The 24,337-nt window shown below is 39.3% G+C and overlaps 2 long non-coding RNA genes across 2 annotated transcripts; both read left to right on the top strand.

The window, feature by feature from the left end:
• The first annotated feature begins 1,382 nt into the window (after positions 1–1,382).
• LOC123484157 lies at positions 1,383–1,816 on the top strand. Its single transcript, XR_006658416.1, has 3 exons — positions 1,383–1,417; positions 1,581–1,646; positions 1,776–1,816. It is a non-coding gene; the product is annotated as an uncharacterized LOC123484157 (long non-coding RNA).
• A 9,485-nt stretch (positions 1,817–11,301) lies between these two features.
• On the top strand, positions 11,302–11,740 carry LOC121552811. Its single transcript, XR_005997303.1, has 3 exons — positions 11,302–11,336; positions 11,500–11,565; positions 11,686–11,740. It is a non-coding gene; the product is annotated as an uncharacterized LOC121552811 (long non-coding RNA).
• Positions 11,741–24,337: the final 12,597 nt, after the last annotated feature.

Below are 24,337 nucleotides of genomic sequence, written 5' to 3' on the forward strand. Positions count from 1 at the left end.
GCTCTTGAAAAAGAGATTTTAAATCTCAATGAGCCCTTCCTGGTTAAATAAAGGTTAAATAAATAAAATAAAAATAAGTTCTTCCACACCCGATCTCGACAAACAATTTCTGTATAGACATCACTTTGTGCACTGGGGCATTGTCATGCTGAAACAGGAAAGGGCCTTCCTCAAACTGTTGCCACAAAGTTGGAAGCGCAGAATCGTCTAGAATGCCATTGTATGCTGTAGAGTTAAGATTTATCATTGGGCCTAGCCCAAACCATGAAAAATAGCCCCAGACCATTATTCCTCCTCCACCAAACTTTACAGTTGCCACTATGCATTTGGGCAGGTAGCGTCCTTTTGGCATCTTCCAAATCCACATTAATCCGATTTTTACGCGCTAAGCGCTTCAGGACTCGGCAGTCCCGTTCTGTGAGCTTCTGTGGCCTCCACTTTGCGGCTGAGCCGTTGTTGCTCCTAGATGTTTCCACAATAACAGCAGTTACAGTTGACCGGGGCAGCTCTAGCAGGGCAGATATTTGACTAACTAACTTGTTGGAAAGGTGGCATCCTATGACGGTGCCACGTTGAATGTCACTGAGCTCTTCAGTACTGCCGATCTACTGCCAATGTTTGTCTATGTAGATTGCATGGCTGTGTGCTCAATTCTATACACCTGTCTGCAACAAGTGTGGCTGAAATAGCCAAATTCACTAATTTGAACGGGGTCCACATACTTTTGGCATTTAATTGTATGTTGTCTATTTGGTGGCTAATAACTTGACCATTTTGAAAGACACATTGAAAATAGGTTGCAACATAAAACGTTTGTGAACCTCTACTCTTTAACTTCCGTAGGAAGTCATGCACTCTAGATATATTTCCATAGCTCTGAGTCAGTATCAATACTTAATAGTAGGCTAGTGTACAATTGTCCTGCTTAATTGTTCTAACAATTTATCAAACTTATTTGCATACTTTCTGACAGTTGCATTAAACATTTGGATCACTTTGTGAGGGAGACCCTATTTGCTGGTTGTGACTCACTGACACTACCCAGTCAAAGGTAAAATGACCAACTCACATAGGGTTACACACAGAGAATGTTATTGCCATGAATGTAGATGTGGAATAGATATTGTTCTGGAACAAACAGCAGATGGGAAACAATGATATAGTAGGCCTATACTGACATTTCAGTTTGCAGATTTGATTAATAGCAGTGACAAGAGGCTAATTTGTTTGCCTGTTTTTGCAATGCCCGACATTACATGGAACACCCAGACAACATGTAACATCCTTCATTGCAACACATAGACTTCATTAGGGCTTTGTGATTGGCTGAGAAACACTATATATTGTCTGTGTATTGATGAGTGTGCTAACGCATACAGAGGCACTGAGAAGGCTTTTAACCCTGAGATACGTTAAGGTATGGACATACTCATAATTCCTACACTTTGTTCAGATTGAAGTCATTCTTATACGCTCTTTAACTGTGTAGTAGATTATACATATAATATAATCTGTAACTTGTTGGGAATAGTTGGATTGGTAAAGTGATCAGGTTGATGATTATACTGTACTCTATTTAGATGAAGACTTTCAGCATGAAGATTGTTGTTCTACTTGGATTTGTGATGCTTCTCTCTATTGCTTTGGTAAGCCATGCATATAGTATGTACATGAAATGCTGGTGCAAATGTTCTGTTAGACTTAGAAAATACATAAAGGTAGTATATTACATCCATATGTATATTCATTTATTGTCTTATTGTTTGATTTTAAAGGCTGAGCATGAGCATGGCCATCAGCATATCATTGAGAAGCGTCTTCAAGTGAGGAGGTGAGTAGAATAAATGAAATACAGCGCCTTCAGAAAGTATTCACACCTTGACTTTTTCCACATTTTGTTGTGTTACAAGGTGAGATTCAAATGGATTAAATTATAAATTATTTTCAACGATCTACACAAAATACTCTGTATTGTCAAAGTGGAAGAAATATTCTAACATTTGTAAAGAAAATATGATAAATAAAACACTAATATATCTTCATTACAAGTATTCAACCCCCTGAATCAATACATGTTAGAATCATCTTTGGCAGTGATTACAGAGTCTTTCTGGGTAAGTCTCTAAGAGCTTTGCTTGCACACCTGGATTGTACAATATTTGCACATGATCATTGCTAGACAGCCATTTTCAAATGTTGCCATAGATTTTCAAGCCAATTTATGTAGAAACTGTAACTAGGCAACTCTGGAACATTCAATGTAGTCTTGATAAGCAACTCCAGTGTATATTTGGCTTTGTGTTTTAGATTATTGTCCTGCTGAAAGGTGAATTGTCTCCCAGTGTCTGTTGGAAAGGGAATAAAATTAATTTCTTTGCAATTTTTTTGCAGTTTTACTTTAGTGCTTTTTTGCAAACAAGATGCATGTTTTGGAAATTTTTTATTCTTTACAGGCTTCCTTCTTTTCACTTTGTCATTTAGGTTAGTATTGTGGAGTAACTACAATGTTGCTGATCCATCCTCAGCTTTCTCCTATCACAGCCATTAAAATCTGACACTGTTTTAAAGTCACCATTGGCCTCATGGTAAAATCCCTGAGCTCCTTCCTCTCTGGTTTGAAATTCACTGCTAGACTGAGGGACCTTACATATAATTGTATGTGGGACACAGAGATGAGGTAGTGATTAAACATTCACGTTAAACACTATTTTTGCAAACAGAGTGATTCAATGCAAATCATGATGTGACTTGTTAAGCACATGTTTACTTCTGAACTTATTTAGGCTTGCCATAACAAAGGGGTTGAATACTTAAATGTTTCTATAAACATAATTCCACTCTGACATTATGAGGGTATTGTGTTTAGGCCAGTGACACAAAATCTCAATTTAATCCATTTTAAATGCAGGCTGTAACAAAACAAAATGTGGAAAAAGTAAAGGACAGCAGCCTTAACTGCTAGACCACCCCAGGACACATGATTTAGAAACCAATTACATAGTATCAGTATCTGCAAGGCCCTTTGCTATATACAGTTATACAAAAAGAATGATTAACAGCTAAAATAAACTATGTATATTTATTGTGTACAGTGTTCACAACTGAGACTCCAGTGACTACATTAGTTTTGATCATCCTTCTTTTGCCTCCTTCTTCTAGCGTGGCGGGGTGGGCGTGGCTTTCGAACTTTTCCAGCAGTACAACTACCTTCTGCTTCTGCAAAGACTTGGTCTCGTCCCAGCCTCCTGCAGCCCCAGCCCCCTGCAGCACCGGCCCCTGCAGTAGGCCCCAGCCCCAGCCCCAGCTCCAGCTGGTCGCTGAGAAAGGACATGAATCAGAACCTTCAACTCAACAGGAGCAAGCTATGGTTGCTGAAATGACCAGAACATAAACTGACACTCATGTACTGTAATAGCTGTTTTCCATATTTTGCTGGAGTTTCCCTTTAATGTACCTGCTGTAATATGTATATCTGAAATGCAATAAAGAGTATTTGAAATGGCAAATGTTCTGTCCTGTACGTTTGCTTTTGCCAGAGGAATATGATTTTGAATTAAAAGGTATGTACACAGTTTGGGCATTTGATTAGTCAGAACTGGACATGTGAAACAATGTTTTAATCTGAGGATTAGCATCTTGTTTTGTCAGTTGATATTTCTTAATATACACTACCGTTCAAAAGTTTGGGGTCACTTAGAAATGTCCTTGTTTTCGAAAGAAAAGCAATTTTTTTGTCCATTAAAATAACATCAAATTGATCAAAGAAAAAGTCCAGTGTCTGTGTTCTTTTCCCCATCTTAATCTTTTCTTTTTTTGGCCAGTCTGAGATATGGCTTTTTCTTTGCAACTCTGCCTAGGTCAGCCTCTTCACTGTTGATGTTGAGACTGGTGTTTTGCGGGTACTATTTAATGAAGCTGCCAGTTGAGGACCTGTGAGGCGTTTCTCAAACTAGACACTCTAATGTATTTGTCCTCTTGCTCAGTTGTGCACCGGGGCCTCACACTCCTCTTTCTATTCTGGTTAGAGACAGTTTGCGATGTTCTGTGAAGGGAGTAGTACACAGCGTTGTACGAGATCTTCAGTTTCTTGGCAATTTCTCACATGGAATAGCCTTCATTTCTCAGAACAAGAATAGACTGACGAGTTTCAAAAAAAAGTTCATTGTTTCGGGCCTGTAATCGAACCCACAATTGCTGATGCTCCAAATACTCAACTAGTCTCAAGAAGGCCAGTTTTATTGCTTCTTTAATCAGCACAACAGTTTTCAGCTGTACTAACATAATTGCAAAAGGGTTTTCTAATGATCAATTAGCCTTTTAAAATGATAAACTTGGATTAGCACACACAACGTGCCATTGGAACACAGTACTGATGGTTGCTGATAATGGGCCTCTGTAAGCCTATGTAGATATTCCATTAAAAATCAGCCGTTTCCAGCTACAATAGCTATTTACAACATTAACAATGTATACACTGATCAATTTAATGTTATTTTAATGGGCAAAAAAAATGCTTTTCTTTTGAAAACAGGGACATTTCTAAGTGACCCCAAACTTTTGAACGGTAGTGTATTTAGTGAAGCTATATTGGTTGTGAACAATATTTGAGTTATGTTTTAAACATTTAAACATGTTTTAAATCGTATTCACATTATGATGAGTAAAGTAGGATAAAGGAAGTCAAGAAGCCAAATTCAATGGTCAAACATTTAAATCATTTAATGGTTGAAATCAATGAAAGACATAATATAGTATAATGTTACATACATTTAATCATTCAACCTATTCTCACGCCACTGTTTATTTTACTGGGCTGCTTATGATGAGTAAAGTAAATAAGTCACTGGGTTACAGTTACTGTACCTAGACACAATACAGTACATATTCATAACAGGACAAGGCAAGTGCAGAACAAGTGGCAATAATAGTTCTGGACTTATTCTCGCAGGAGGTGCTTGGCTATACTGAGAATAAGATTGATGTACTTTCGGGAGACTTACTCTCAAAGTTACCATCACATCGTCAAAGAAAACATAGAGATAAATAAAAAACATTTAAATAAAAATAAAATAATCAAGACACTACTGTAGTGATGAATCATTATGGAAGCAATTTCAATTTCATGCCATGAGGGACACCATGTGGTTAAAGGTAAAACCTCACCTAATGTGTGTGTGTGTGTGTGTGTGTGTGTGTGTGCGCGTGCGTGTGAGTGTGAAGACTTTTTGACAGAGAATGACCCTGTCTCACCTATTCATTATTTATTAATTCAGAGCCCATTATAATGGATTTAGCATTTTATGTCAGAGTAATAATATTCAGACAGTGATATTGGGGAACAATTTGCATGACAATCCAGACACAGTATTAAGAGTTTAACCCTCTCAGTCTCTGCAAGATTAACAAAAAGCTAATACTGATAAATGACTCTGATAAGTAGATAATAATTGTTTTCATTGCTAATCAACATATTTATTTAGAGGTTGCTATGAGACAAACCACATCCGAAATTAGGCTTGCTGGTCTCGTCACCTAGCCAGAATCTTTGTGCTCTAAGCTTCTACCTCTGAACACTTATATTAGACATTAAGAGTTGTGCAATCTCTATACAGTTTGAGAAACTCTGTGCCTCTGTGTGATGTGTGCAAGAGGGCAAATCACCCAGTATCAGTTGAGAAAATGAATGTATAGGGATATACAACTGTTTATTGCCAAAAATTATGAATCAAATGTATTTATAAAGCCCTTTTTACATCAGCAGATGTCACAAAGTGTTATACAGAAACCCATCCTAAAACTCCAAACAGCAAGCAATGCAGATGTAGAAGCACGGTGGCTAGGAAAAACTCTCTAGAAAGGCAGAAACCTAGGAAGAAACCTAGAGAGGAAAGGGCTCTGAGGGGTGACCAGTCCCCTTCTGGCTGTGCTGGGTGGAGATTATAACAGTACATGGCCATTAAGGCCAGATTTTTCTCCAAGATGTCAAAAGTTCATAGATGACCAGCAGGGTTAAATAAAAATCAACGTGGTTGTAGAGGTTGCAACAGGTCAGTACATCAGGAGTAAATGTCACTTGGCCAGATCTTTCTTATATCTCTCAGATATAGAACAGACAATTTAGAACAAACTTCCTTTAGATTTATTGGGGGGACTATCTGTTGTTCCATGTAGTAAATCTGTTATTCAACGCGTTTGTATGGGCTAATAGCATTAAGGCCAATTACATTTTTTCATCAAATAATTTTTTCTTATTGTTTTTTTATACTTCAAGGGATCTTAAAAATCAGTATCAAATAGCAAAAATATTCTTGGTATGACTTTTTAAAAAATTCCATATTCATAGGTTGCACCTCCGTCACTCGGTCACGTCATGTCATTGCAGGCTGCCCTCTATCGGCGGCACCATAGTGGTGCCCTAAAGTGGTGTTAAGCCCAGTCATTCTGGATGGAGGCTAACTACTGTTTAGTCTAAATTACACTATAGTGCCTTGAAATATGATAACATTGCTTCTGTAGTCAAAGATTTAGTAGGAAACAACTTTGCCAGCATTATCATGTCGTCAAATGTACTTTAGACAGATGGCAATGTTGTCATTAGCTAGCAAAGTTAAACAATAATAGCTAGCAATGCTAACGTTAGCTAGCTAAAATTGATGGCCTACCCTAAATCTTAGCTAGCTCGCTAACGTTATACTGCATCTAAAGTCAAACTGGTGACATAAAAATGATAAGAAAATATATTGTATTTCCAAGCCACTGTAATGCACTTTTGATGAAATCTTCATCAGCACTCATTGACGATGCATTGAGTAGAATGCTCAGTCTGGATTCAGTCCAAAACGAACGCTCAAAACCATATTGTGACGAAACATGCATCCATGAATAGCTTAGAAGAGCCCTCCCCCCGACTTAGACAGGGCTTAGACTGTAATGGGTTAATTGACCTTGAGTTCCGCAATGCCAGTTTACCAACAGAAAGAGCCCTGTGATTGCAATGGCATTCTGTGGCAGTTTGACAGTAGCTTGTATGAGTGTACTTAAAGATTAGGAATTTGATTATAGTTTACTTCTCTCCAAAAACGGATGCCTTTAAAACGTGTGAACTTATAAAAACTTTTTGATTGGGGCAACATATACATACAAGAAAGAAAAGAAGTTGGACATAAGTTTCATGGCAAGGTGGGGATTGTGTTGCATATTATACTTTTTAAGCTTGTGACTCAGTTTAACTTGTAATCATAAGCCTACTTAATTCTATAATCAAGTAGTTCCCATGACGATTTGGCAACATTCAAAGGTGGGGGAGCGAAGTGGGTATTTGTTTGCAAAACACTGGTACTGCATGTGTTTTCAAAAAAATGAAAATCCATTTATATAACACATTCAAAAAATTATTTCAGCGGTTAGCTGGATGTAGTTGATATTTTGTCTTTATAGTAACATTAATGACTAAGCTGTTACAAATTCTAATAAATGTTCAGAAATGCCTAAAAAGCTTTTATATACACTTCCGGTCAAATCTTTAGAACACCTACTCATTCAAGGGTTTTTCTTTATTGTTACTAATTTTTACATTGTAGAATAATAGTGAAGAAATCAAAACTATGAAATAACACATATAGAATCATAAAATAAACAAGACAATTATGCCGTCTGGTTTGCTTAATATAAGGAATTTGAAATGATTTATACTTTTACTTTTACTTTTGATACTTAAGTATATTCGCGCAATTACATTTACTCTTGATATTTAAGTATAATTTACTCAAGTAGAATTTTAATGGGTGACTTTCACTATTACTTGAGTAATTCTCTATTAAAGTATCTTCACTTTTACTCAGGTATGACTATTGGGTACTTTTTTCCAACAATGGATTCCCCCAACATCATGAGTAAAATGTATATCCTATAAATTCATTAATTGACTTTTCTGTCTATCAGGTATTTCATGGAACTCCCAGACAGCGACTGCTGTCCATTGATTTCTGCATCACGCAGAATGTTCATCACAACATTCAGCACCCTTTGGAAGCTCACAATTTACACTATGAAGTGTGATTCCTTTATTTATTGCTGTTCAATAAACACATTTCTATGTCAGGCTCAATTGTATGTCTCTCCAGTCCTCTGATGAATGCTCATAAAGTGTATGGAAATTGTGAGAAATCTATACAAAGTGTGGTACATTACATTGCGTGATTTGAGAAATTAAAATAAAGTGTTGTACATTATATTGCAAAATAGGAGAAAAAAAAAAGTCTGTTACTTATATATATATTGTATTAGTTGAGACATTACAATTTCAAACAATTAGCGTCCGCAATCCCCAAAAACCAGGTCAACTTAGCTAAAGTTTCCTAATACTGAGGAGATATTGTTCTTTGTGGGCACTGTTGATGTATAGATGTTTAGGATGCCTAATTTCATCACATTTTACATCTCCAGGACACACATTTGATCATGGGACAGAAAGGTCATTGGTGCACTGAAAGCTCATTGGTGCACTGAAAGCTCATCGGTTGACTGTGGAATGAAATGGTCCATAAAAAGCTTTTTGTTTTTGTGTTAAATTACATTACAGCATTAGTGTCTCAAGTGTAGAACCAACATTTTAAGCATTTTACATCTTCACTTGAACAGGTAAGAGTTTCAAAGAAACTGTAATGGATTTAGGCATGCGTGTCTAGCTTTGAATTCACTATACATATTTTTCATTTCAAGAATTCCATGGCGACCATGAAACTACTAGTCCTAGTGATGTGCCTGATTGGACTTTGTTCTTCCATTCCTGTAAGTAGTCTTGAAATACAACATCAACCCTGCAATTTACATATCAATATATCAAGAGATTGCTGGTTCCACAGATCGCACTGCATTGGAACAGGACAATATTTGAATTCTTTCAATATGATGGATTTAAGTAAACACTTTGGGTGTTGATTACATTATACTGTAATATCATTCATCCTGGGATTTTTTTGTGTGTGCAGGTGTCTGAGGAACATGATCGAGAGGAGCGCACAGCTAGTGATGAGGTGCAGTAATATTTAGTTGTTACGACTTCCTCTGAAGCTGCCTCTTCTCCTGGTTCGGGCAGGCTTTGGCGTTCGTCGTCACCGGCCTTTTAGCCACTGCTGCTCCTCATCTCATCATTCCAGTCCATTTGTTTTGAGTTCTTTATTACACACACCTGGTTCATATCCCCTCATCAGAACCTGTATAAGTGTTGCCTCTGCCCCCTTGTCTTTGTGTGTGATTGTTTATTGTGAGGAGAGTGAAGCTCGGTTGAGCTCCTTGTAATTTGGATTGCCAGGTTATTTTCCCTGTGTGCCTTGTTGGTTCCAGTGCGCCTGTTTTGCGCACTGGACTGTTTTGACGCATTACTGCGTAACTCTATATTCGGAATAAATTGTGTTATTCTGTGATTTACCCTCCCGTGCCTGACTCCTTCAAATCACTCATCACATTAGTACTATCTATTCGTATATATTAGGTATTCTATTAGAGTACCATAGTATTGGCTACTATTTGAATATGATTATTATTTTGTTTGAGTTCAGAACAATTCATCCATCTCTGTCTCTCTCTCTCTCTCTCTCTCTCTCTACACAGATGTTCAGGGGTTATGGCCGTGGTTTGGGAGGGTTTTACCCCTATCAGCAGCCTCAGTACCCATCATACTTCCCTTATGCGCAGCCTTCTCAAGGTTACTCTGCCCTGATGGCCCTCCTGCCCTTCCTATTGGCCAGCCTCGCTGCCACTCCAGTCGCATCTCCTGCTGCTGCTCCAGCCCCAGCAGCGGGTGGAAAATGAGATGGGTGATGACAGAGGTGGAGACTTCCATGTCTCCACCTTGTTTCCCTCAAATATGTTGACATTAGCTGCTGTTCAGAGCTGATTATTCCATTATTAATAAATGAAATAAGTTAAGATCCGTCATTGTTTATGTCTTTGTCTGTTGTGTTCTGTTCATTTGACAAACTATTTGAGATGCTTTCAAAACAAGAGTGAAACCTCTCTCACATATTGTGGAAGGCTCTAGAAGTCCTAACACAATTGTGAACATGTATGAAATCAATAAAACTTCTGAAATCAATTCCAGAGAATTTGGTGTTTCCAAAAATCAGTCAAGACCCACTACCAGTTATTCTTGGATTGCAGATAACAAAATACACTATATGGCCAACAATATGTGGACACATGCTCGTCGAACATCTCATTCCAAAATCATGGGCATTAATATGGAGTTGGTCCCCCCTTTGCTGCTATTAGAGTCTCCACTTTTCTGAGAAGGCCTTCTACTAGATGTTAGAACATTGTTGCGGGAACTGGCTTCCATTCAGCCACAAGATCATTATTGAGGTCGGCCATTGATGTTGGGCGATTAGGCCTGGCTCGCAGTCGGCATTCCAATTAATCTCAAAGGTGTTCGCTGGGGTTGAGTTCAGGGCTCTGTGAAGGCCAGTCAGCTTCTTCCACACCGATCTCGACAAACCATGTCTGTATGCATCTCGCTTTGTGCACTGGGACATTGTCATGCTGAAACAGGAAAGGGCCTTTCTCAAACTGTTGCAACAAAGTTGGAAGAACAGAATTGTCTTGAATGCCATTGTATGGTGTAGAGTTAAGATTTCTCTTCACTGGAAGCGCCACGCGCTTCAGCACTCAAAGTGTACAGTATGTTGTCTATTGGTGGCTAATAACTTGACCATTTTGAAAGACACTTTGAAAATGGGCCGCAACATAAAACTTTGTGAACCTCCACTCTTTAACAACAGTATGAAATCAGCCACTCTAGATATATTTCCATAGCTCTGAGTTAGTATCAATACTTCATAGTATCGTAGTGTACAATTGTCCTGCTTAATTGTTCTAACAATTTCTCAAACTTGTTTGCATACTTTCTGACAGTTGCATTAAACATTTGGATCACTTTGTGAGGGAGACCCTATTTGCTGGTTGTGACTCACTGACACTACCCAGTCAAAGGTAAAATGGCAAACTCACAGTGTTACACACAGAGAATGTTATTGCCATAAATGTAGATGTGGAATAGATATTGTTCTGGAATTAACAGCAAATGGGAAACAATGACATTTTCAGTTCGCACATTTGATTAATAGCAGTGGCAAGAGGATAATCTGTTTGCCTGTTTTGCAATGCCCGACATTACATGGAACACCCAGACAACATGTAACATCCTTCATTGCAACACATGTAGGCTTCATTAGGGCTTTGTGATTGGCTGAGAAACACTATATATTGTCTGTGTATTGATGAGTGTGCTAACGCATACAGAGGCACTGAGAAGGCTTTTAACCCTGAGATACGTTAAGGTATGGACATACTAATAATTCCTACACTTTGTTCAGATTGAAGTCATTCTTATACGCTCGTTAACTGTGTAGTAGATTATACATATAATATAATCTGTAACTTGTTGGGAATAGTTGGATTGGTAAATTGATCAAGTTGATGATTATACTGTACTCTATTTAGATGAAGACTTTCAGCATGAAGATTGTTGTTCTACTTGGATTTGTGATGCTTCTCTCTATTGCTTTGGTAAGCCATGCATATAGTATGAACATGAAATGCTGGTGCAAATGTTATGTTAGACTTAAAAAATACTTATAATTAGTATATTACATCCATGTCTTATTGTCTTATTGTTTACTTTTGAAGGCTGAGCATGAGCATGGCCATCAGCATATCATTGAGAAGCGCTCTTCAAGTGAGGAGGTGAGTAGTATAAATGATACATATTTTTAAAGGAGCATTTTGTTCTTTATTGGCAGATAGAGACATTGAGAGAAATACAGGAAAGGAAAAGTTTGTGCCAGAAGAGTGTGGGCTGCATTCAACCACACACCAACCACGATATACAGTGCCTTCAAAAACTATTCCCTCCCTTGACTTTTCCCACATTTTGTTGAGGTGGGATAATTGTAAATTGTAAAATACTCTGCAATGTCAAAGTGGAAGAAACTCTAGACAGCCATTTTCCAAGTCTTGCCATAGATTTTCAAGCCGAGTTATGTCAAAACTGTAACTAGGCAACTCTGGAACATTCAATGTAGTCTTGGCAACTCCAGTGTATATTTGGCTTTGTGTTTTAGATTATTGTCCTGCTAAAAGCTGAATTTGTCTCCCAGTGTCTGTTGGAAAGCAGACTGAACCAGGTTTTGCTCTAGGATTTTGCCTGTGCTTAGCTCTATTCCATTTACCTAAAAAACTCCCTTGTCCTTGTAGATGAAAAGTATACCCATAACATGATGTAGCCACCACCATGCTTGAAAATATGAAGAGTGGTAGTCAGTGATGTGTTGTGTTGGATTTGCCCCGAACATAACGCATTTTCTTCAGGGAATAAAAGTAATTTATATTTGCCAATTTTTTGCAGTTTTACTTTAATGCTTTTTTGCAAACAGGATGCATGTTTTCGATTTTTTAAATTCTGTACAGGCTTCCTTGATTTCACTCTGTCATTTAGGTTAGTATTGTGGAGTAACTATAATGTTACTGATCCGTCCTCAGTTTTCTCCTATCACAGCCATTAAAATCTGTAACTGTTTTAAAGTCACCATTTGGCCACACTGTGAAATCCCTGAGCAGTTTCCTTCCTCTCCATTTTGAAATTCACTGCTGGACTGAGGGACCTTACAGATAATTGTATGTGTTGGGCACAGAGTTGAGGTAGTTATTAAAAAATCATGTTAAACACTATTATTGCAAACAGAGTGAGTCAATGCAACTCATGATGTGACTTGTTAAGCACATCTTTATAGTTTATAGTTATTGTGTACAGTGTACACAACTGAGACTCCAGTGACTTAATTAGTTTTGATCATCCGTCTTTTTGCCTCCTTCTTCTAGCGTGGCCGTGGCCGTGGCTTTCCAAACATTCTCCAGCAGTACAACTACCTTCTGCTTCTGCAAAGACTTGGTCTTGTCCCAGCCCCTGCAGCCCCAGCCCCTGCAGTACCGGCCCCAGCCCCAGCCCCAGCTCCAGCTGGTCGCTGAGAAAGGACATGAATCAGAACCTTCAACTCAACAAGAGCAAGCTATGGTTGCTGAAATGATCAAAACATTAACTGACACTATGTACTGTAATAGCTGTTTTCCATATTTTGCTGGAGTTTCCCTTTAATGCACCTGCTGTAATATGTCTATCTGAAATGCAATAAAGAGGATTTGAAATGGCATATGTCCCCTCCTGCACGTTTTCTTTTGCCTGAGGAATATGATTTTGAATGCAAACATATGTACACAGTTTGTGTATTTGTTTAGTCAGAGTTCGATGTTTGAAAATATGTTGCAACCTTTTGCAAATAAGAATGTTCCTAATTGACTTACCTTCATAAATAAAGCTTACATTAATAAAATGAACTATTCATACAAATATATGCATCACTGGCATCTAGCTAAAGAGTGGAGAAAAGAAGAGAGGGGTAGTGTGTGTGAGAGAGAAAGGGGTGGGGCTTGAGAGAAAATGAGTAACAAATCTGAGGATTAGCATCTTGTTTTGTCCACTGATGGTTCTTAATATATTTAGTGAGGCTATAATGGTTATGAACAATATTATGTTTTAAACATTTAAAGTATTCAAATTATGATGAGTAAGGTAGGTTAAAGGAAGACAAGAAGCCAAATGCAATGGTCAAACATTTTAATCATTCGATTGTTGAAATGAATGAAAGCCTTGACATAATATAGTATAATGTTACATACATTTAATCATTCAACCAATTCTCACTCCACTGCTTATTTCACCAGGCTGCTTATGATGAGCAAGTACAGTGGGGAAAAAAAGTATTTAGTCAGCCACCAATTGTGCAAGTTCTCCCACTTAAAAAGATGAGAGAGGCCTGTAATTTTCATCATAGGTACACGTCAACTATGACAGACAAAATGAGATTTTTTTCTCCAGAAAATCACGTTGTAGGATTTTTTATGAATTTATTTGCAAATTATGGTGGAAAATAAGTATTTGGTCAATAACAAAAGTTTCTCAATACTTTGTTATATACCCTTTGTTGGCAATGACACAGGTCAAACGTTTTCTGTAAGTCTTCACAAGGTTTTCACACACTGTTGCTGGTATTTTGGCCCATTCCTCCATGCAGATCTCCTCTAGAGCAGTGATGTTTTGGGGCTGTTGCTGGGCAACACAGACTTTCAACTCCCCTCCAAAGATTTTCTATGGGGTTGAGATCTGGAGACTGGCTAGGCCACTCCAGGACCTTGAAATGCGTCTTACGAAGCCACTCCTTCGTTGCCCGGGCGGTGTGTTTGGGATCATTGTCATGCTGAAAGACCCAGCCACGTTTCATCTTCAATGCCCTTGCTGATGGAAGGAGGTTTTCACTCAAAATCTCACGATACATGGCCCCATTCATTCTTTCCTTTCACGAATCAGTCGTCCTGGTCCCTTTGCAGAAAAACAGCCCCAAAGCATGATGTTTCCACCCCCATGCTTCACAGTAGGTATGGTGTTCTTTGGATGCAACTCAGCATTCTTTGTCCTCCAAACACGACGAGTTGAGTTTTTACCAAAAAGTTATATTTTGGTTTCATCTGAACATATGCCATTCTCCCAATCCTCTTCTGGATCATCCAAATGCACTCTAGCAAACTTCAGACGGGCCTGAACATGTACTGGCTTAAGCAGGGGGACACGTCTGGCACTGCAGGATTTGAGTCCCTGGCGGCGTAGTGTGTTACTGATGGTAGGCTTTGTTACTTTGGTCCCAGCTCTCTGCAGGTCATTCACTAGGTCCCCCCCGTGTGGTTCTGGGATTTTTGCTCACCGTTCTTGTGATCATTTTGACCCCCACAGGGTGAGATCTTGCGTGGAGCCCCAGATCGAGGGGAGATTATCAGTGGTCTTGTATGTCTTCCATTTCCTAATAATTGCTCCCACAGTTGATTTCTTCAAACCAAGCTGCTTACCTATTGCAGATTCAGTCTTCCCAGCCTGGTGCAGGTCTACAATTTTATTTCTGGTGTACTTTGACAGCTCTTTGGTCTTGGCCATAGTGGAGTTTGGAGTGTGACTGTTTGAGGTTGTGGACAGGTGTCTTTTATACTGATAACAAGTTCAAACAGGTGGCATTAATACAGGTAACGAGTGGAGGACAGAGGGGCCTCTTAAAGAAGAAGTTACAGGTCTGTGAGAGCCAGAAATCTTGCTTGTTTGTAGGTGACCAAATACTTATTTTCCACCATAATTTGCAAATAAATTCATTAAAAATTCTACAATGTGATTTTCTTGATTTTTTTTCCTCAATTTGTCTGTCATAGTTGACGTGTACCTATGAGGAAAATTACAGGCCTCTCTCATCTTTTTAAGTGGAAGAACTTGCACAATTGGTGGGTGACTAAATACTTTTTTCCCCACTGTAAATAAGTCCCTGGGTTACAGTTACTGTACCTAGACAGAGTACAGTACATACAGTGCCTTCAGAAGGTATTCAGACCCCTTGACTTTTTCCCACATTTTGTTCAATTACAGCCTGATTCTAAAATGGATTACATTTTTTAAAAATCTCAGCAATCTACACACAATACCCCATAATGAGAAAGCGAAAACAGGTTTTAGAAATTTTAGCAAATGTATTAAAATATTAAAACAGAAATACCTTATTTACATAAGTATTCAGACCCTTTACTATAAGACAACAATTGAGCTCAGTTGCATCCATTTTCCATTGATCATCCTTGAGATGTTGCTACAACTTGATTGGAGTCCACCTGTTATAAATTCAATTGATTGGACATGATTTGGAAAGGCACACACCTGTCTATAAAAGGTCCCACAGTTGACAGAGTATGTCACAGCAAAAACCAATCCATGAGGTTGAAGGAGATGACCGTAGAGCTCCGAGACAGGATTGTGTCGAGGCACAGATCTGGGGAAGGGTACCAAAACATTTCTGCAGCATTGAAGGTCTCAAAGAACACAGTGCCCTCCATCATTCTTAAATGGAAGAAGTTTGGAACCACCAAGACTCTTCCTAGAGCGGGCTGCCCGGCCAAACGGAGCAATCGGGGGAGAAAGGCCTTGGTCAGGGAGGTGACCAAGAACCCGATGGTCACTCTGACAGAGCTCTAGAGTTCCTCTGTGGAGATGGGAGAACCTTCCAGAAGGACAACCACCTCTGCAGCACTCCACCAATAAGGCCTTTATGTTAGAGTGGCCAGACGGAAGCCACCCCTCTGTAAAAGGCACATGACAGCCCGCTTGGAGTTTGCCAAAAGGCAGCTAAAGGCTCTCAGACCATGAGAAACAAGATTCTCTGGTCTGATGAAAGCAAGATTGAACTCTTTGGCCTGAATGCCAAGCGTCACGACTGGAGGAAACCTGGCACCATCCCTACGGTGAAGCATGGTGGTGGCAGCATCATGCTGTGTGGATGTTTTTCAGTGGCATTGACTGAGAGACTAGTCAGGATCGAGGCAAAGAGGAAAGTACAGAGAGATCCTTGATGAAAACCTGCTCCAGAGCGCTCCGGTTCACCTTCCAACAGGATAACAACTCTAAGCATACAACCAAGACAATGCAGGAGTGGCTTCGGGAAAAGTCTATGAATGTCCTTGAGTGGCCCAGCCAGAGCCCAGACTTGAACCCAATCGATCATCTGTGGAGAGACCTGAAAATAGCTGTGCAGCAACGCTCCCCATCCAACCTGACAGAGCTTGAGAGGATCTGCAGAGAAGGATGGGAGAAACTCCCGAAATATAGATGTGCCAAGCTTGTAGCGTCATACCCAAGAAGACTCGGGGCTGTAGTCGCTGCCAAAGGTGCTCCAACAAAGTACTGTGGCCTCTCCTTCTCCGTGGCCGACTTGATTAAGACATTTAAGCATGTTAACCCCCGCAAGGCTGCCGGCCCAGACAGCATCCTAGCTGCATCCTCAGAGCATGCGCAGACCAGCTGGCTGGTGTGTTTAATTTTCAATCTCTCCCTTTCCCAGTCTGCTGTTCCCACATGCTTCAAGATGGCCACCATTGTTCTTGTACCCAAGAAAGCAAAGGTAACTGAACTAAATGACTATCGCTCCGTAGCACTCACCTCTGTCATTATGAAGTGCTTTGAGAGACTAGTCAAGGATCATATCACCTCTACCTTACCTGTCACCCTAGACCCACTTCAATTTGCTTACCGCCCCAATAGATCCACAGACGATGCAATCGCCATTACACTGCACACTGCCCTATCCATCTGGACAAGAGGAATACCTATGTAAGAATGCTGTTCATTGACTATAGCTCAGCATTCAACACAATAGTACCCTCAAGCTCATCATTAAGCTTGAGGCCCTGGGTCTGAACCCCGCCCTGTGCAACTGGGTCCTGGACTTGCTGACGGGCCGCCCCCAGGTGGTGAAGGTAGGAAACAACAACTCCACTTCGCTGATCCTCAACAGTGGGGCCCCACAAGGGTGCGTGTTCAGCCCCCTCCTGTACTCCCTGTTCACCCATGACTGCGTGGCCAAGCACGCCTCCAACTCAATCATCAAGTTTGCAGACGACACAACAGTAGTAGGCTTGATTACCAACAATGACGAGACCGCCTACAGGGAGGAGGTGAGGGGTCTGTGAGTGTGCCAGGAAATAACCTCTCACTCAACGTCAACAAAACAAAGGAGGTAATCATGGACTTCAGGAAACAGCAGAGGATGCACCCTCTTATCCACATCGATGGGACCAAAGTGGAGAAGGTGGAAAGCTTCAAGTTCCTTGGCGTGCACATCACTAACAAACTGAAATGGTCCACCCACGCAGACAGTGTGGTGAAGAAGGCGAAACAGAGCCTCCTCAACCTCAGGAGGCTGATGAAATTTGGCTTGGCACCTAAAACCCTCACAAACTTATATAGATGCACAATTGAGAGCATCCTGTCGGGCTGTATCTCTGCCTGGTACGGCAACTGCACCGCCCGCAACCGAAGGGGCTCTCCAGAGGGTGGTGCGGTCTGCCGAACGCATTACCGGGGGCAAACTACCCGCCCTCCAAGACACCTACAGCACCCGATGTCACAGGAAGGCCAAAAAGATCATCAAGGACATCAACCACCTGAGCCACTGCCTGATCACCCCGCTATCATCCTGAAGTACAGGTGCATCAAAGCTGGGACCGAGAGAATGAAAAACAGCTTCTATCTCAAGGCCATCAGACTGTTAAATAACCATCACTAGCATATTAGAGGATGCTGCTGCCTATTGAAATCACTAGTCACTTTAATAACGTTTACATATCTTGCACTACTCATCTCGTATGGATATACTGTATTCTATTCTATAATTTCTACTGTATCTTAGTCCATGTCGCTCTGTCATTGCTTGTCCATATATGTATATATTCTTAAATTCCATTCCTTACTAGATTTGTGTATATTGGGTATATGTTGTGAAATTGTTAGATATTACTTGTTAGATATTACTGCACTGTCAGAGCTAGAAGCACAAGCATTTCGCTACACCCGCAATAACATCTGCTAAACACGTGTATGTGACAAATAACATTTGATTTGATTTGAGTAAAGGGTCTGAATACTTATTTAAATGTGATATTTCAGGGGGGGTTTTGCTTTGTCATTATGGGGTATTGTGTGTAGATTCGTGAAGGGAAAAAAACCAATTGAATCAATTTTAGAATAAGGCTGTAACGTAACAAAATGTAGAAAAAGTCAAGGGGTCTGAATACTTTCCGAAGACACTGTATTCATAAATGAACAAGGCAGGTGCAAAACAAGTGGCAATACTAGTTCTAGACTTATTCTTGCAGGAGGTGCTTGGCTATGCTGAGAGTAAGATTGTTGCACTTTTGGGAGACTTACTCTCACAGTTACCATCACATCGATAAAGAAAATATAGAGATAAAGAATAAACTAATATAAAGAAAAAGGAGACACTACTGTAGTGATGAAACGTTACGGAAGCAATTTCAGTTTCATGTCATGAGTGACACCATGTGGTTAAAGATAATACCTCACCTGATGTGTGTGTGTGTGTGTATTTTTCCAGTGTGTGTGTGTGTGTGTGCGTGTGCGTGAGCGTGAATACTTTTTGACAGAGAATGACCCTGTCTCATTGATTCATTATTTACTAATTCAGAGCCCATTATGATGGATTAAGCATATTATGCCAGAGTAATAATATTCAGACAGTGATATTGGGGAACAATTTGTATGACAATCCAGACACAATATTAACGCTCTCAGTCTCTGCAAGATGAACAAAAAGCTCATATTTATAAATGAGTGATAAGTAGATAATAATTGTTTTCATTGCTAATTGATGTATTTATTTAGAGGTTGCTATGAGACAAACCACATCCATAATTAGTCTCGTCAGTCTCTTCACCTGGCCAGAGTCTTTGTACTCTAAGCGTCTACCTATGTACACTTATATTAGACATTAATTGTTGTGCAATCTCTATACAGTTTGAAAAAACACAACCTCTGTGTGATGTGTGCAAGAGGGCAATTATCACTCTAATGGGTGTACCTCCTAGAGTCGATGTCCGCGCCCCCATGGACATCTAATTAGCATAATGCAAAATTCCCCATACAAATCTGTCAGTTTAAGCTAGAGTTATCTGTTTTGCATTGGAAGCATCTCAATCCACCACATCCTCTGATGTTGCACTTCCGCATCTGCGGTTAAAGTTGACAGAGCTAGAGCGGTGTTTGTTAGACCAAGAGACATCCCGAAAAACAGTCTTCTCACAAAATCGTCTGTAGCATCCGAATGTATTAGGCTACATGACCCTGCTATGGAAAGACGAGACTCTAACGAACATGATGTTTTTTTCCGTTTTGCTCTATGACCCCCACAAGCCTCTTGGGACTCGTCTGAAGTTGGTACAGCCGATCTGCCAACGTCTGACGGTAGCATCCGAACAGTTTGGGCTTACACTGTGGAAAGGTGAGACACTCATGAACAAGTACATGTTGGTTGATTCGCTCTAGGATGCCTACAGGCCTCACAAGACTTGTCTGAAGGTCACACGGTACCAGATGAAAACATGAGTGGAAGTACTGTATATACGGAGACTGTTTATTGCCAAGAATAATGGTTTAAATACATGTAAAAAATAAATAAATAAAGGTTTCCTGAACTTTCTTATTTCTCAGATATAGGTCTGAGATTTTAGAACAAACTTCCTTTAGATTTTTTGTGGGGACTTTCTGTTGTTCCATGTAGTGAATATGTTATTCAATGTGTTTGTATGGGCTAAAAGCAGTAAGGCCAATTACATTTTTTCAACAAATAATTGTTTATATATATTTTCTTTAAATTTTAAGGGGTCATAAAATTAAATAGCAAATAGCAAAATTATCCTTGGTATGAACTTAAAAAAAAAATCCATATTCATAGGTTGCACCTCTGTTTCTCGGTCACGTCATGCCATTGTTATGAACGTACTCAAGCTGCCCTCTATCGGCGGCACCATAGTGGTGCCCTAAGTGGTGATAAGCCCAATCATTATGGATGGAGGCTAACTACTGTTTAGTCTAAAAGAGTGTGCAAAGCTGTCATCAAGGCAAAGGGTGGCTATATGAAGAATCTCAAATATAAAATATATTTTGATTTGTTAAACACTTTTTTTGTTACTACATGATTCCATATGTGTTATTTCATAGTTTTGATGTCTTCATTATTATTCTACAATGTAGAAAATAATAAAAATAAAGAAAAACCCTTGAATGAGAAGGTGTGTCCAAACTGTTGACTGGAACTGTATATATCATACATTTTATATGTTTTTATTTATTTAGAACAAGTTCTCATTTACAACTGCGACCTGGCCAAGATAGAGCAAAGCAGTGCAATAAAAACAACAACAACACAGAGTTACACATGGGATAAAACAAAACATACATGTGACTCATCTGTAAAGTGATATTGTTAATCCCTTACTATTACCCACACCTGTCCTTCAACAGAGAGATTAACGATTAAACCTCATGATTATTTTCACAATAATAAGACTTAGTTTTAGTGGTTGTGACATCAGTGCTCTTAACTCTATTTAAAAAGAACCGAATGACTGGGTATAGCTCATTGTCTTTGTATCACTACACCTGATGAACTGCTGAAATTTTACCGTGGATCAAAGTTAAGGAAATTGGTCTTAAAGCAGGGCTTTTGAATATTGGTAAATATACTTATGCTGTGGTGTTCACATGCTATTTCAGCATTCAGAACAAAGAAAGGTAATCTAAGCTGCTTTTGTTTATTTGTATATTTTTAGAACTGACTACCAAGATGATGATGAAGACTGTAATCTTTCTGGGTTACCTCCTGGGCCTGTCGTTGGCTCTTCCTGTGAATAAAAAAATAAAGAATGTAGAATAAATATGCCAAAAACTTTATATCATATTTGATTTATATTTATTTTAGTATATATTAATATATATGCACATTGACATTTAAATATTTAAATAATACTTTTTCAGGCTGATATGGATCATTTGAGAGTTGCACGTTCTATCTCTGACTCCAATTCTAACTCCGACTCCAACGAGGTACGTCTCATAACTCTGCAGATTATGAGCAGAACTTATTCAACATATTGCAGTGAACGCAGATAAATGTGTATGAAACATATATGGATATTCTGAGATATGACATTGAATTAGAAAAAAAACTGCTGTTTTCTTTTCCTATTTAGGCTGGCTCCATTCTGCCCTCTCTGCCACAATTGAATTCAGATCAGCTCCTTCAACTGCTACTTACCCTGTTTGCTGCCTCTGACCCAGCCCCTGCTCCTACCCTAGAACCTGCACCAGCCCCAACCCCAGCCCCTGCCCCAGCACCTGCCCCGGCCCCAGCCCCAGTCCCTGCTTCTGCTCCTGCCCCAGCACCTGCCCAAGCCCCTGCACCAGCCCCTGCTCCTGCCCCTGCCCCAGCCCCTGCCCCAGCTGGACGTTAAACAGTCGAAGTGATGTTACAGTAACCCAGCCATTATTCAATTTCATATCTGAACATGTATGTTTGATTCCCCTAGTGGTGTAAAGTACTTAAGTAAAAATACTTTAAAGTACTACTTAAATAGTTTTTGGGGGTATCTGTACTTTACTTTACTATTTATATTACTTTTACTTTTACTTCACTACATTTCTAAAGAAAACAATGTACCTTTTACTCCATACATTTTCCTTGACCCCAAAAGTACTCGTTACATTTTGAATGCTTAGCAGGACAGGAAAATTGACAAATCAAGAGAAAATCCCTGGTCATCCCTACTGCCTCTGATCTGGCGGACTCACTAAACACAAATGCTTAGTTTGTAAAGATGTCTGAGTGTTGAAGTGGGCCCATGGCTATCCGTAAATGAAATAAACAAGAAAATGGTGACGTCTTGTTTGCTTAGTATAAGGAATTTGAAATTATTTATACTTTTTATTTTGATACTTAAGTATATTTGAGCAATTATATTTACTTTTGATACTTAAGTATATTTAAAACCAAATACTTTTAGACTTTTACTCAAGTAGTATTTTAATGGGTGACTTTCACTTTTACTTGAGTCATTTTCTATTAAGGTATCTTTACTTTTACTCAAGTATGACAATTGGGTACTTTTTCCAACACTGGATTCCCCCAACATCATGAATAAAATGTATATCCTATAAAAATGTACTTTTCTGTCTGTCAGGTATTTCATGGAACTCTCAGACAGTGACTGCTGTCCATTGATTTCCTGCATCACACAGAATGTTCATCACAACATTCAGCACTCTATGGAACCTCACACTTTACACTATGAAGTGTGATTCCTTTATGCATTTCTGTTCAATAAACACATTTATATGTCAAGCTCAATTGTATGTCTCTCCAGTCCTCTGATGAATGCTCATGAAGTTTATTGAAATTGTGAAGAATCGATACAAAGTGTGGTACACTACATTGCGTGATATGAGAAATTAAAATAAAGTGTTGTACATTATATTACATGATAGGAGAAATGAATAAAAATCTGGTACTTGAGCTATATTGTATTAGTTGAGTAATTAAAGTCGTGCATTACAATTTTGAACAATTACTTAAATGAGTTCATTTAGCCTCTCTAACCAGGTGGATGAATCCTCGACAGTTTCAAAAACCTCTCAACTTAGCTAAAGTGTCCTAATACTGATGAGACATTGTTCTTTGTGAGCACTGTGGATACAGTATATAGATTTTAGGATTACCCACCAAATGCCCAATTTCATCACATTTTACATCTCCAGCACACACATTTGATCATGGGACTGAAAGCTCATTGGTGCACTGAAATCTTATTGGTTGACTGTGGAATGAAATGGTCCATAAAAAGCATTTTTTGTGTGTTAAATTACAATACAGCATTAGTGTCTCAAGTGTAGAACCATCATTTTACATCTTCACTTGAACAGGTAAGAGTTTCAAAGAATACTGTAGTGGAATTTAGGCATGCGTGTCAAGCTTTGAATTCACTATACATCTTTTTATTTCAAGGATTCCATGGCGACCATGAAACTACTAGTCCTAGTGATGTGCCTGATTGGACTTTGTTCTTCCATTCCTGTAAGAATTCTTGAAATATAACATCATCCCTGCAATTTACACATCAATATATCAAGAGATTGCTGGTTCCACAGATTGCACTGCATTGGAATATAACAATATCTGAATTCTTTCAATATGATGGACTTAAGTTCACACTTCGAGTGTTGATTACTTTATACTGTAATATCATTCATCCTGGGTTTTTGTGGTGTGTGCAGGTGTCTGAGGAACATGATCGAGAGGAGCGCTCAGCTAGTGATGAGGTGCAATAATATTTAGTACTATCTATTGGTATCTATCAGGTATTCTATCTATTAGAGTACCATAGTATTGGCTACTATTTGAATATGATTAGTAGTTTGTTTGAGTTCAGAACAATTTATTCATCTCTTGCTCTCTCTCTCTCTCTCTCTCTCTCTCTCTCTCTCTCTCTCTCTCTCTCTCTCTCTCTCTCTCTCTCTCTCTCTCTCTCTCTCTCTCTCTACACAGATGTTCAAGTGTTATGGGTGTGGTTTGAGAGGGTTTTAGCCCTATCAGCAGCCTCAGTACCCGTCATATCTCCATTATGCGCAGCCTTCTCAAGGTAACTCTGCCCTGATGGCCCTTCCTATTGGCCAGCCTCGCTGCCACTCCAACCCCAGTCCCAGCAGCGGGTGGAAAATGAGATGGGCGATGACAGAGGAAGGAGAGAAAACTCTGACTCCCATGTCTCCACCTTGTTTCCCTCAAATATGTTGACATTAGCTGCTGTTCAGAGCTGATTATTCCATTATTAATACATGAAATAAGTTCAGATC

The sequence above is a fragment of the Coregonus clupeaformis genome, unplaced genomic scaffold (genome assembly GCF_020615455.1).
Source record: "Coregonus clupeaformis isolate EN_2021a unplaced genomic scaffold, ASM2061545v1 scaf0206, whole genome shotgun sequence".
NCBI lineage: Eukaryota > Metazoa > Chordata > Actinopteri > Salmoniformes > Salmonidae > Coregonus > Coregonus clupeaformis.